The 15,464-nt window shown below is 44.1% G+C and overlaps 1 protein-coding gene across 4 annotated transcripts in view; it reads left to right on the top strand.

The window, feature by feature from the left end:
* Positions 1-15,464, top strand: part of FRMPD4 (FERM and PDZ domain containing 4) — a 540,986-nt gene that overhangs the window by 434,611 nt on the left and 90,911 nt on the right. The gene's annotated exons all lie outside the window — the stretch shown is intronic.

The raw sequence follows: 15,464 nt of genomic DNA on the forward strand, positions 1-15,464 counted from the left end.
CGGATTCTCAAGACAGTCACCGGGAAAAAGATGTAAAGAGGCTGGTAACTACAGCAAGCAAACTGGAAAATATATGGAGGTTGGCTGTCTGTTTTATCCCTGACGCTTCTTCCTAGGATGTGTCCCACTGACCCAATGGTTTTCACAGTGTGGTCCTGAATCCTGCACCAGAATCACCTGGAAGGCCCTTTTTTAAAAGCACGGATGCCTGGGTAATGCTAGATTAACTAATGGGGAAGAATTTGAAGTATGATTTAGCTTATCATCTAAATCGGGTCTGAAAAATGAAATAGGTTTAAGCAAATAGCATTCAAGGAGAGACGGAAAATATCAGAGTATTGCCGTACTTTCTTGAATGGTTCTGTTTAATTAATATTTTGTTTTGAAACGGAGACCCATGGTGGGAAATTCACTGTCTTGGAATATACTGGCCATTCTTCTCCCGGTGCCTATTCTCTTCATACTGAAATCGAAGGCCTTCCCGGCTTGAATGGGGTCTGAACAACGACATCATCTGGTTTCTTCCCAGTCTACTTTCCTGTTTCTCACCAGCACCTCGAGTCTAGCTTGACTGCACCCTTCAAACCTTAGGACCACATACCAAGTGTCATGGGAGGTACATGGTCGTACGCTGAAGATCCCCACTTCTGGGTCCTAGTCAGGGTTGAGAATGGAAAGTTGGGCTGACTGCTAAGTCATTTTCTAAACAATACATTCTCCAGGAATAGATTTCCATAGTGGTATTGAAGTGTTCTATAGCCTCCTCTCAATTCGATTCACATGAACTTACACTCCCCCAAGTGTCCCGCTGTCTATGCAGATGATGGCCAAACATATGATTCGGAGCATTTATTGTGGGGCTACCTTCCTCTTTTATTTGTCTTTTAAATTTTTAATCACCCATAAATCCTAATCTAAGGTTCCTTGGGAGTAATGCATACCTGGAGTTGATGGTGTGAGGTGATTATTATTGCCCCTGACACATGAGAGTGTCATTAACATAAAAGTCATCCCTTAAACACATTGAACCGGACTCAATTAATGTAATTGATTACCAGCCTAGCTGTAGGGATCTTGCAGCTTTAGGGAAACCGACAAACATTTTGCCCTTTTAGATCCTACAATTAGATTCACACGGCACAGTCGATAAGCATTTTGCAGGCGCTGAATTCATCATCTTTAACGATGACAAAAATCTGGGTAGATGAACTGGCTGTTGATAAAAGACTAATTGTTGAAGTGGTTTTCAATAGTGGTATTGACAAATAGAACTGAGTCCTTGGAAGATAAATCTGATCATGAATTAATGGAACCTATTTTGGACATCTCATTTGCTAAAGCTGAAGGTATGACTGGAAAATGTTATCAGTCTGGATTCTGTTTAAACTGTGTAATCCTTTGAACTGTAACCCTCAAAATGAACAACAGTGTGATTAATAAATAAAATTAATAGTATACACATTTAAGTTAATACTTAAAACTACGTTGGCCTTATTTTCTAAGGCACTCTACTTTTGGGGCACCTGGGTGGCTCAATCAGTTAAGCGTCCAACTCTTGGTTTGGGCTCAGGTCATGATCTCACGCTCCGTGAGATTGAGCCCCGTGTCGGGCTCTGAGCTGATGGCAGGGAGCCTGCTTGGGATTCTCTCTCCTCTCTTTCTCTAGCCCTCCCGACCCCCTGCTCGCTTGCCCATGCTCACTTGCTCTCTCTCTCTCTCTCTCTCTCTCTCTCAAAATAAATAAATAAACATTTTTAAAAACTTTTTTATTCTACTTTCATCTCCTGGGATGTGGAGAGAATTTCAGGATTTTTACTTTTCCTACCCAGTGCATACCAGATCCTAAGCAAGTGATAGATTTTAGAGCCTGTGATCTTTCCAGGAAGGATGTGCTCATCCTTACATAAAGGGTGTGTGTCTGATACCAGACAGCATTCTAACATGGCTTGTAGGGTTTTTTTTTCTTTTTTTTTTTTAATTTTTTTTAACGTTTATTTATTTTTGAGACAGAGAGACAGAGCATGAACAGGGGAGGGGCAGAGAGAGAGGGAGACACAGAATCTGAAACAGGCTCCAGGCTCTGAGCGGTCAGCACAGAGCCCGACGCGGGGCTCGAACTCACGGATCGTGAGATCATGACCTGAGCCAAAGTCGGACGCTTAACCAACCAAGCCACCCAGGCGCCCCATGGCTTGTAGTTTTCTTGATACTTCTCTCTCTCTTAAACATTCTCCCCCATTACCCAACAAGTAACACTTACACTTGTCCCAAACACCGGTTTCTTTAATGCCTCTATGGCTCTGCTTCCTGTTCCCTTGGATTGGAATGTAATTCCCTTCCTTGTCCATCCGGTAGTTTCCACTTCACATCTCTAGACTCATCCCCTGGGCATCTACTCTGTGAGGTCTTTCCCAGTCCCCACTGACTGCCCTTAGGTTAGATCAAGTATCCCCATGGAATGTACCCCCAAAGTATGGGGTGTATGTTTCAGGGGCACCTGCCTCTAGTCGTCTGTTATACTCAGATGTTTGTATCCGTCACTCCTATGGGATTGGAATTTCTTTGAGGGCACAGAACCAAGGAGAACTTCACAGCACATTGAACTAAAACTTGTTTGACTAAAGGAACAAATGCATGAGTAGACCAATGGCTCGGAGACTATTCTCTCAAGGCCTTTATGCATCTCTCTTCCCTCTGCCTGAGATAGTTGACCCAGGGATCACTTCCCAACGCGTTCCCTCACTTCGTGCAGGTCTCAGAGGTAAACTCCTTAGAGAGGCCTCCCCTCGTGTCTTGTTAAAACAATCCACCCCCTTTCATTCTCTATCCTGCTGTATTTTTGTTCGTAAAAGCTATCAGCCACCAACAATATGAGATATAGTGTATGTTTATTGGATTTTTATTGCCTCTGTCCTTCCACTGGAAGAAGGTTTGTCAAACCTTTTTCTGTAAAGGACCAGATAGTAAAGATTTCAGGCTTTGTGGGCCAGAAAGCCTCCGTCACCACTACCAGACTCTGCCTTGGTGACATGAAAGCAGCTGCAATGCGTAAATAAAGGGGCATGGTTGTGTTCCAATAAAACTTTATTTACTGAAACAGGGAGAGGCTAGATTTGGCCCATGGGCTATAATTTCCTGACACCTGTGCTAGAATACATACATGTTGGTCTGAATCACAGTCACATCCCAGGTCCCAGACACGTAGAAAGGTTCCATTAAATAGTTGTTGAACTAGTAGCGGTTCAAATTTGATCCATCATAAATAAGCAAAGAGACTGCTTTTGACCAAATTTGAGCAGTCACTTCCTGCCAGCCTGAGAGAAGATGGGAGACAGAATCTTCCAGTGAGCATATCAACTCTTCTAAAGCATGAAAATGGCGACCCTGTGGGTAACGTTGACCAGAAACAAATGTTTACTGAGAACACTTTCACAGAGACAACCAGAGAAAATGCCTCAGTTAAGAAAAAAGAAGATCGCTTTTCATTTAAAGTAGGCAAATGGAAATTAGTTCTCCAGTGGTCAGTACATGAAGCTAAAGTCTTCTATGTGGAAAATGTGTTTCATCCAGAAAGAAATATGTTTCTTTAATAGGTACTTGTTTGGGATTTATTTGTTTTTTGAGAACCGTTGGTATAAATATAGGTATGGTTGATATAGTATAAATAAATATTAGTTGAATAATTGATCTCACTACTGCTCTCAATGCAGAAATGTTTATTGTTCTTGGCTAAGAATCAAAGCTGAAGTTGTAATTACATTTTTCAGTGGGAGTCAGGATGAGGACACTCCCATCAGCGCTATTCCCGAGGCAGCATTTGTTTGGGGAACTTAGAAGCTTTCTAAATTGGAGAGAGGGATGGTGTGCGGTTGAGTCCTGGCAGGGAATGGATAAATGTAGGCACAGATAAAGACGTCAACAAGTCCCACTGAGGCACGCAGAGACTAGCAGCACCTGGGACCTGGGCAAGGGGCCCACGTGATGCCGCCCACAAGGGCAGAGCTCCCACTGCACAGAGCAGGTAGAGACGAAGCCAGGCCTGGCTCTGGGGCCGGGGTAGAGAGGTTCAGTTCATGTGTATGGAGCTTAGAAGAGAAGAAACACAAGCAAACACACACAACTCAGAACAGGAAAGATACGTAACTTTGGGCAGTAATGGAGATCAACGTCTAAGGAAACTAAATTCTCTAGGTAGGGGCTGAGAATAATTACGTTAGTGCAGAAAAGATTAGGAGATCACAATTTCTTAATTAAAATAGAACTGTTAGCTGAAACCTTTGATTCTGTGAAATCCTTGCCGGCTTCTTTTAACTTCTATCAGAAGTTAGTCATCAAAGGAACCCTTACCACTTAATCACTTTTTCAAATCCTTTGTGTAAAGATTATAAAATCATGAAATTTATAAAGTGTGGCTAATCATCTCTCTAAATGTGTCTTTTTAAAAAATCAATTCATGGGGTTTTTTTAATCCCCCCATTTTATTTATTTCTTTATTTACTGTAAGTAAACTCTGTGCCTAATGTGGGGCTTGAACTCACGGCCCCGAAACCAAGAGTCCTAGTCTCTACCAACCGAGCCAGCCAGATGCCGCAAAATCAATTCATGTTTTTAAATATTGTCTTAGATCACGGTTTCTATAACACACACTCTTGTAGTTTGAATCTACAAACCCATGGGATTGTTTTCACTTTCCAAGTATAAAACTATAAAAGAAATTTTCAAATGTACACAGATCACAGAAATATACAATAGCCCCTTGGGATGGGGAATGGACCCCCTATATCTTCAACCCTCTGCTTCCCCATGTACTGCCCTAAAGTAGGGATAGAATCTAGTTTGATGGAGACAAACTTACAGGCCCACAGGGATGATTTTAACAGGTTTGAGAAAGGCTTTGCTCATTGTTATCAAGTCTTTTGTTCAAAAATGGATTTTCCTATAGGCACAAAAAAATAAGGGTAATCGCTCATGATGAAAAAGTCTCCCGGGCCCTGCCCTGTCCTGTAATACGTCATGCTCTATAAACAATAGGTGCCAGGGGCGCCTGGGTGGCGCAGTCGGTTAAGCGTCCGACTTCAGCCAGGTCACGATCTCGCGGTCCGTGAGTTCGAGCCCCGCGTCGGGCTCTGGGCTGATGGCTCAGAGCCTGGAGCCTGTTTCCGATTCTGGGTCTCCCTCTCTCTCTGCCCCTCGCCCGTTCATGCTCTGTCTCTCTCTGTCCCCAAAATAAATAAACGTTGAAAAAAAAAATTTTTTTTTAAAAATAAACAATAGGTGCCAAATGAAACAGAAAGATTTGGGGTGGTTGTGTTTCCAACCCCCAAAGGGTTCAACCTTCTGGAGCCCAAAGCAAGAGCACGTGTAATAACCATCAATTTGCCTATCGTTTGGTCACCCAAACCTAGGGCCACCCTGTTTTATCTCGCCTGATGGGATTAGCAAGGATTAGACAAGCAGAATGGAAATGTGCTGCTTCCCGACTTCATTTGTAGGTTTTTATTTTTTTAATGCTTATTTATTTATTTTTGAGACCGAGAAACCCAAGCAGGTTCCGCGCTGTCAGCACAGAGCCACATACGGGGCTGGAACCCACGAGCCGCAAGATCTTGCCCTGTGCCGAAACCAAGAGTCAGACCCTTAGCCGTCTGAGCCACCCAGGCACCTCCACTTGTAGGGGTCTAGAAATGCTTCAGAACAGATCAGAATGTGAGAGCTGGACTTTTTAAGGGCTATGCTGAGCTTTGTAGTAGCAATGATTTTTGTCCATCATGTTTGAGTATGTAAAACATTTTTTGGGTCCGCAGCCTAAGTCAGATTATACAGAATAGAAATCTCCAGTTTCTGCTTTTGTATTCCATTCCTATTAGTAAAAAAGCAAATTCTGAATATGTATTAATTTATTTGTAACACATATATATATGTATATATATGTACATATACACACCACCCAACTGTAAATGAAATATGGAAGGCATAAAGCATATGTGCAAAAGATGTTACGTTAAGATGAGTTGACGGTGACATACATTTTAATCACTTGTAAACATTTTGCTGTCACTGCTGCATTACAGACTATTCAATATTTTAATGACAGCAAAGTGATTGAGGATCCTTATTTATTTTTGAGCGTCTTAGTTTACCACTTCATCGAATAAAAGTTTCAGGGTCTGTCTGCAAGTTCAGCTTTTTTCTTTGCTTGGTTTTAATCACTGCCATTGGAGGAAAAAGGAACCGCAGAAACGTAACAATCTCATCTACGCAAGTGACTGTTGAAATTCAGCCAGAGGGGCGCCTGGGTGGCTCGTGATCTCATGGTTCTCTCTCCCTTGCTCTCTCTGCCCCTCCCCCACTTGTGCTGTCTCTCTCTCAAAACAAATAAACTTTAGAAAGAAAGAAAGAAAGAAAGAAAGAAAGAAAGAAAGAAAGAAAGAAAGAAAGAAGGAAAGAAAGAAAGAAATTCACCCAGAAAGTTTCCATGTTCCTTAACGTCCCTCAACTGTTCTCACAAACCAAATGGAAGATGTTTCGTTTTATTATATTTAACAAATGACTTCAACTCATTTAACAAATGAGTCCACTGAAATGCTTCATTTGAGGATTTTTAAACAGGTTAGAAAAATTCATTTCCCCATTTTCCAAGGCTGCTGTTTTTATAGATACATATTTGCATAATTTTCAATAAAACAAGCACATCACGGTAGGATCATTTCTAAACATCTGTTTCCCTACATTCTTACCACAACCCAAGTTTCTTTTAAAAAATTGGTTACTTCCTCATTCATTGTTATGACATCTCCTTTACTGGGAAGAGACCACTCTTTCAGTTCACTGTCACCAGGTAGCAGCCAACAACCTCTGTGTTGGACAAAAGACTTAATGGTTTTGTTTCAAAGCCAACCATATCATTGACATGCTGAAGTACTTCTGTTTCTTTGGTGCCTAGCTTGTGTTCAATTTTTTTTTGAGTGTCTAAATTTACCCTGGAACACTTGCTTTGTCCCAGTCAAAGCTGTGACTCCCCCATTTTATCCTTTTCTATATTTGTGCCAGTGTCAGAGCATCCGAAGAGTTGTCATTTCATAATAGGGTCCGGTATTCTTGTCGGGCTAGACAAGCAGTGTTTTTTTCTCGTTCAAAGTGTTCTTTTATATGATCATATAAAATTGAGAATTCTCTTTGTTGCATTCGTTAAAGCGGACTGTTGAAAATATCTTTATTGGATGGCATTCAATCTGTAAGTTAGGTTGATGTCAATGGAGATTTTCGTCTTTCGTCTGCCTATTAAGGAGTCCCATTGATTTCAAGCCCTCATAAAATTCTCCAACAGGATTCCTCTAAACATTTTGTGTGTTTTCAGTGTGGGCATTCGGGATGCTCTTAGCTTTTCAAGTACTGCATAAGCTTCCAGGCCTGACTAAACTTTTGTAAATCTTTCTTTTTTTTAATTTAATGTTTTTAATGTTTATTTATTTTTGAGAGAGAGCGAGCAGGGGAAGGACAGAGAGAGAGAGAGAGAGACTCTGAAGCAGACTCCAGGCTCCAAGCTGGCAGCACAGAGCCCGATGCGGGGCTCAAACTTATGGACTGTGAGATCATGACCTGAGCCAAAGTCAGACGCTTAACTAACTGAGCCACCCAGGCGCCCCAACACTTATAAATCTTTAAATCCTCCTGATGTGTTATGGAATTGAGTGACAGTGGCCTGTGGACCTGATGAGTGAAGGTTAAGTTCTTCTGAACCCCCAATATGTGTATTCATGAAAGTGAAACGCATGAGACTCAGTATGTTATGTGAGCTGGAAACACATTATGTGCACTTATTTATTTTTAAATTTTTTTTTTCAACGTTTATTTATTTTTGGGACAGAGAGAGACAGAGCATGAACGGGGGAGGGGCAGAGAGAGAGGGAGACACAGAATCGGAAACTGGCTCCAGGCTCTGAGCCATCAGCCCAGAGCCTGACGCGGGGCTCGAACTCCCGGACCGGGAGATCGTGACCTGGCTGAAGTCGGACGCTTAACCAACTGCGCCACCCAGGCGCCCCTATTTATTTTTATGTTAAAGTTAACTTCGCTCCAGTGGCAGCGTATGGTTGGGCCTTTTTGATCCCCCAAGGGCAGAGGCTTGCCCAGATTTGCTTTCAGAAACATAGGATTTAGTGTCAAAATGCATGTGTCATCAGAGGGATGGGATCCCATGGGCATACGAGAATGGAACTGTAGAGTGGCTGACTAGGAGGTCGTTCCAGATACAAGGGAGTTTCCGGATCTCCTGGTGTGATGTCCCTGCACAGGATGGGTTCCCTCCAAGCTCAGTCACTTCTCTTCCAGCTCCCCTCTCTCCTTCCCCTCAGAGATGCTGTTTACTCACACTGTTTTCTCACTTAGCATACAGATCTTCTCCCTAAAGTCATGTGCGAGTATCACCATATTACATTCCTGTTGGTTGGCAATTGGAATATCATCGTGTTGAATATTCAGAAGTCCTCTGGATCTATGTAGAGCAGAAATTTAAGCAGGCCTCTGCGGTCTTCTCAGTACCTGAGACACCCTAGCCCAAGACTGAGTGGTTCCCTGAAGTTCACGGACTCTGTCATTTCTTTAGGCTCAGCCTGTGGATCTTGGTGTTTCGTTAGACATACCACCAATGTCCTCTCTCCTGAAGTTTCTACCACCTCACAGGGACCATCTGCCCTTGCCTCCTTAGCCATGCCACTCAGACTTTCAGGAAACAAAAGTCAGGAGAGAGGGTTATCTGCAGTCAGTTTTTGCTCTGGACCCTGTAAATGCATCTTCCCTAAGGGAAGGGACTGCCAATCCCCTGTCTTTCTCATCAGACCCAGTAGAGGAAAAAACTCCATGAGAACCAAGCAAAAATTACTTTCAGAATGTTATTTTACCATACATATCATCATAATATTGACTTGCTGGAAACCCATGGAGGGGTCTAATCTACTCCGTGACCTCTCTTAGTTCTAATCTATCAGCTGTAATAATCCATACTTCAGCTTTCTTTTTCTTTCCTTGTTCTTGTTCTGAGGAATTCTGGTTTGCCTCATTTAGAGTCTTTAGTTTTTTTTGGAGAGACAGAGAACACAAGCAGGGGAGGGGGGGGTGGGCAATGAATCTTAAGCAGGCTCCACACTCAGCACAGAGCCCAACGCGGGGCTTGATTGCATGTCCCTGGGATCATGACCTGAGCCGAAATCAAGAGTCCAACACTCAACCGACTGAGCCTCCCAGGCACCCCTAGAACTCTTGTTCAGAGCTTTTCTTATTAGACCCCCCCTCACAGGCCATGGTAGGGCTTGTGAAGTTTGACCCATGCATTGAGAGCCACTGCTAGTCAAGTCCAATCAGGGATATGAGAAAGTCATGAAGAATAGACCATAGGGTTCCTGTGGATGTCATGTCAACTGAGATACCGAGTGGGAAAGTTTCCTTTGGAAGTGTCTCTTATGTTGTAAAATGTAACGTTCGGTCATAAATGGTGTGGAGAATAAGGTTGCTAGAACCCTCTGGGATGTGAAATTCCAGAGTTTTAAAATAATATGGAAATCACTACAGATTGTATGAGTGAGCTTTTGGTGCATAACAAACATCCTCCAAATTCAGTGCCATAGAGTCATTATTTCTTAGCTCTTGTTCAGCTGCCTGATCTAGGTCGGGGGGGCAGGGAAGCTCTGCTACACTTGGCTCCTTACTGAGTTGCCTGTTCTGGTCCATTCCCCATGGGTCTGTTCTGCAGTCCAAGCTGAAGGGGCGGCAGCTTCCTCGCGACGGTCTTCTCATGGTGTTGATGAAGCAGCGCTAGCACATGCCCAACCACAGGGGCATTTTTTTGTTCGTCACATGTGGGCTCAGCCGTGTGATACGCTTTGGGCTGTGAGATGTGAGCAGAGTCCAGGGGCGGTGAAATATGTAGCATACAGTGGGAGGCTCTGAAAAGCGTTGTGGCATATGGTGGCCGATCACATCCTGGGGAGCAAATGAAGAATAATTCAGTCTATCGCAGAGAACAGTACTGCCAAGATGCTCTCATGTAATCACGGCTGGCCATCCCTGAAAAGTAACCCCAACCACGACCTTCTCGAGTAGAGCTCAGACACATATGTTTATTTATACTTCTTTTCCTTCCAGTCTTCATTCCCCAGGTGCCCTCTCTGCCACCGTCTCCCTACGTTTTTAAATTTTACAACAAACATAATGACTTCTAAATTTAGTTTTTCCTTCCAGAATCTGACCGCTCAGCCCATAGTCCATAAAAGGACCTCGCTGGCTCTAATGAGCACATGGAAAAATGGAATCATCTCAGAGCATTCTATCTACTAGTCCAAGCAACTCTTTGTGACACATTGGAGGTATCAGTCTTTTATTTCTGTGGAGGAAGAAAAGCTCCCAGTGATCAAAGAAAGCCCTGTCCTTTTGTTTTTTTTTTAATCTTTTATTTTTAATGTTTATTTTTAAGAGAGAGAGACAGAGCACGAGTGAGGGAGGGGCAGAGAAAGAGGGAGGCGCAGAATCCGAAGCAGGCTCCAGGCTCTGAGCTGTCAGCACAGAGCCCGATGCGAGGCCTGAGCCCACGAACCGTGAGCTCATGACCTGAGCCGAAGCCGGACGTTTCACCGACTGAGCCACCCAGGCGCCCCAAGCCCTGTCCTTTTGTTGTGGACAGCAAGATCACCATCATTCCTTTTAAAATGAAGCTGTCAGAAACAGGAAGATTATTCTTTCAATCTCAATGGACACGTCTTCCTGGGCTTTCAGGTCTATAGGTTTCTGGCCTATCTGTGTGTGTTTGTTGCAAAAGGTTGGGAGCAGGGGGTGGGGGGTTGTGTAGCTCATCAGTTGTGTTCCGCCAGCCTCAGCACCAGAATTCACTGAAGCATATTGAGCAGGTAGAAGAGATGTTGCTTTCTCGGCTCATTGCAAAGGGACTCAAGCATCTTTCTAAGAAATACTGCAAGGAGAAAGCCAAGAAGTGCTTGCCTTCATACAAAGAACAAAATGATGTTTCATGGGGGAGCATTTTAGTGTGGAGCCATTCCTGGTGGAAAAAAGACAGCGGTTGATTATTTTTAGATCACTTATTTGGAAAATGCCACCTGTAGAGCAAGAAAATAATAATGCCATCGGAACGTTATCCTCAAAATGCAGACAAAACAGGACAAAAAACTATAAACAAAGACGAAAATGCTAGAACAGGCATCAACCACAAAATACACATGCAGTGGAGTTTCAAACGTTGTTTGAGTGGGGGAACAACAATGCAGGGAGGCAGACCCATGTCACGTTGTCTATGTCACTTTGCCCACAATGTGGGTTCCTGAGGCAGCGCTGGTCTCAGCGTTCACTTAGGGTTCTAGAAACATGGCAGAGGAAGACTCACTGATTCAATCCTTGGAGAGCCTGGATTTTATTCTTTCTTCTTTGTCTGTATTCTGGTATAGAATTGACTCATGTGAATCAGTTCATATTTGTGTTTATTGTGTCATTGCTTTTGATAAGACTTTTCACACGAAAGGTCTCAGAGCTTCGCTAGGGTTTGTGTGGCATTTCACCGAGAATTGGGCCATCGGCATTTGAAACGATACTGAGTTTGTTTTCATATTTTAAGAGTGAATGAGTTCATAACATATGAAACCTATTCCTTTCCATTCACTGACCTCAAGAGATGAAAAGGGCAGCTAACGCTTCCCGCGTGCTTCCTGCGTGCCAGACCTCTTGCTACGTGCTTCCCTTCTGTTCATTCGTGTAATTTTTACAACTGTCTTGTGCGATTGTTACTCTTATCATCACCACTTTTCAGAGGAAGGAACTGAGGCACGCAGTGAAGAAGTGATTTGTGCAGGGCACCCTTCCGGGAAGTGGAGGGGCCAGGACTCGGCTTTAGAGAGTCTGGCTCTAAAGTCTGACTTGCAAAGTACCTTCTCAGTCTCACGTTTGCCCTCTACCTGGGCACTTACATTTGTGTGTCTCTGGTCAAACCATAAAGTGTTAGCTCCTTGAAGAGAAAATGTCTCCTGCGTTTGGATCCAGCAGGATACAGGAGTCGCTTTAGACAATGTGTAATATGGCCGTCCTCACTTGCAATGTCCTGTGTGTGCAGGAAGGCTTCAGAGTAGGAGTCCCAGCCCCTCTCTGTTGGAGTGGCCTCCGAATACACTAAAACCCCAACGATGTCTCTGCCACTCTGCCATTTTGATAGCAGGATATCAAAAAAAATCCTGATATTTTGTCAGGATTGGTGCAGTGGGTCCTAAGAAGCTTTCCCCGCCCCGCCAGTGCCCCTCCCGTCTGTCCTCTTTAGAGCAGCCGTCAGTCACCTCGCTTTTCCACTCAGAATCTTCCAAAGGCTGCCTGTTTCACTCAGAACAAAACACGAAGCCCTTCAAGAGCCTGTGTGATCTGTGACCTGCCGCCCCATCACTTCCTTAACCAGCGCCCTCCCTGCCTCCCACTGCCTCCTCCCACTGGCCCTCGGGCTACCTGTTAGGCACACCCTCCCCAGGCACAGACCCTGTCAGGACCTCAGCCCTTGGTGGCCCCTCTGCCCAAAATGCTCCTCCCCCAGATATTTTTCTGCCCCCCGATAGAATCACGGAGTGTCTCCACCCCGTGACTCTCCCCTTCCTCCCAGCATTATTTTTTTCCTCGGTGCTTCTAAAGACCTGATATGCCATGCATTTTCCTAATTTATTAGTTCATTTTCTGTCTCTGAACACTAGAGTGAATATTGTATTATTTTCATTCTGCTTTGGTTCCTATTGTATTCCTGGAACCGAGAAGCCCGTGGGCGTTCAATAAGTATTTGTTGACTGAATGAATGCATTATGGAGTTGTTTCGGAGAATTAAATGAACTAACGTATGGAAATAATTTCAAAAATTGCCTAGCATGAAATTAGTGTTTAATAAATGTCAGGTATTAATAAAATAATAATATGATAGTTCTTGAATGAATGATGAATTAAAAATTGGAGGCTATTACTTTATCATGTAGCGGAAAGAGAATAATCAAGCTCCAAACGCTTTAAATATTCTAACTTACATTTGCAGTAGACGCCAGAGGAAGCGGTCCAGGACATCATTTGTGTTCTCTTTTCCTATTACCTCGAAGGAGAGCTAGAAACCACCCTTCCCTGAGCAGGAAATGGTCCCCAAACCTTGCTTCACTTTGGGATTGCCTAGGGATCCTTTCAAAATTGATCCTGGCTCGCACGTCCCGATATTGTGATGTGATTGGTCTGGGGTGAAGCCTGAGCATTAGGACTTTTCCATCCTTCCCTGGTGATTCTGACCGTGCAGCCGAGTTTGGGGGCCAGTGCTGGAAGCTTTTCACAGAAGTGGCAATCGTAGAGGGGAAAAGCCTTCCCCAGTCCCTTTCTAAACTTGGAATTGAAAGTTTGGCCAACTGGGGCGCCTGGGTGGCTCAGCCGGTTAAGTGTCCAACTTTGGCTCAGGTCATGATCTCCCGCTTTATGAGTTTGATCCCCACGTCGTCGTGCTCTGTGCAGATAGCTAGAAGCCTGGGGCCTGCTTCAGATTCTGTGTCTCCCTCTCTCTCTGCCCCTCTCCCACTCATACTCTGTCTGTCTGTCTGTCTGTCTCTCTCTCTCTCAAAGATAAACATGAAAATTTTTTTAAAACTAAAAAAAAATAAAGTTTGGCCAACTAGGGCTCACTTCTCTGCTCTGCAACCCATGAGACCACGAGCAGGTCACTTTACAGTCTTCTTCATGTCGAACGTCTTCTGTGGATTATGGTGCAAACTAAGAGCTCAAGGCCAGGCCCTAAAAATGTGGATATCCCCTCCCTTTTTTTCCCTGTGGTTCCATCTGGGGCTAAAAGGAGAGGCTCATTTCCAAGGGTAGCTCAAGAACCGCATGCTCTGAGGTGATGCTGTCTTATAAAGAAGGCAAGAGAACGGAACAGTGGCCGCCGTGCCTCGGTGGCCCCTTTCTTCACCCAGGCACACAGAGCCATGCCTCTTTCAGGCCTGTGAGGGATCCATGTCAGAGGGTCAAGTTCCCAAGAGCCCTGTCTGAGGCTGCTGTCCTGGACACTGGGGCTCACCCTGCATCAATTGTGCTGATTTCATCAGGGCTTCAAGTTCTGTCCTTTAGCCTGCCAGGCTTCGTCCTGTGACCTTGTGCCGGCCTGAGGTCTGCCCACTGCAGTAGCCATGTCTAATCTCTGGGTCCAGACTTCACAGAAGACAGCCCCTCCCCTTTGACCCTGTAACACCGCCACTCTGGGCTTGGACTTTTCTAGAAAGGTAGTGGGAACGCTGGGGATAGCACACTCCCCGGGGCCCTGGGATGGGTTTCCCATTCCTCTGCCTTGAAGTTCTTAAGTATGTTTAAATGAGGGTTCCCACGTTTTTATTTTGCACTGTCATTGCAAATTAGGGAGCTGGTCAAGCGCATGACATTTAGGAGACCTGGTATGAATTGCACCTGCCTTACATCTGAGAAGCATGTGACCTTGACCCGGTTATTCTTTCTCTTTTGGCATTTGCCATGGGGAGGTAGTGGGGTCAAACCTCCCTGCCTGTGGGGTGTTCTGAAGACGAAATAAGAGAACAGATGAGTGTTGGCCTATGCAGCACATAATATGTTTGCCCTCCATTCATTCTTCTCTTGTTCATAGCATTCCAGGCTGCTTAATCGAAGACATCTTTCCTTTCTGTCTATATTTTTTTATGCTTTATTTATTTTTGAGAGAGAGAGCGCAAGCAGGGGAAGGGCAGAGAGTGAGGGGGACAGAGGATTCAAAGTGGGAACCCTCATTTAAACATACTTTGCGGGCCTCGAACTCACGAACCGGGAGATCATGACCTGAGCCAAAGTCAGACTCTCCCCCGACTGAGCCCCCCAAGGCGCCCCTTTTCCTTTCTGTTTAAAGGGGATTTTAAACTTTTATTTTCTTAGTGGCATATGTGTAAAGAACAGATCCTAGAAGGTTTCCGTTTTTTCTCACCTTATTCATTGCACAAAAGGACCACAGAATTCGTCCTCCTCAGTCTTTTTTTTTTTTTTCTCCATTTGGACAATATGTTGTGCAGATGGCATAAAGAATAGTGTCTTTCAAGGTATTTAAAAATGATCTTTTACAAAATTATTGAGGATGAGAAAGAGAGAAAATTGAATAAAGTCCCTGTCATTGAGGTAATAGTGCCTCACATTACTTAAAGGAGATTTCTGGTGTCCAAACTAATAACTCTTCCCTCAAGAAAGGCTGCCTTGGATAATGTCCATGAGTGAAGACTTCATTAAGAGTCCCAGGAGGTGGTTTGTGACCCGACACTCTGGCATACAAGGCGTGGGCCCTGAGGGACAATAAGCCACTATTTTGACTTCAGCTTCCGTGCTCTTCTGAGGCTCTTTCTCAGCTTATCGGTTATCAATTGATAGTGTTCCACAAAGAAGTATCTTTTCCTCTACTTCTTCATTCGATTATTTCT

The sequence above is a fragment of the Prionailurus bengalensis genome, chromosome X, assembly GCF_016509475.1.
Source record: "Prionailurus bengalensis isolate Pbe53 chromosome X, Fcat_Pben_1.1_paternal_pri, whole genome shotgun sequence".
NCBI classification, from domain to species: domain Eukaryota; kingdom Metazoa; phylum Chordata; class Mammalia; order Carnivora; family Felidae; genus Prionailurus; species Prionailurus bengalensis.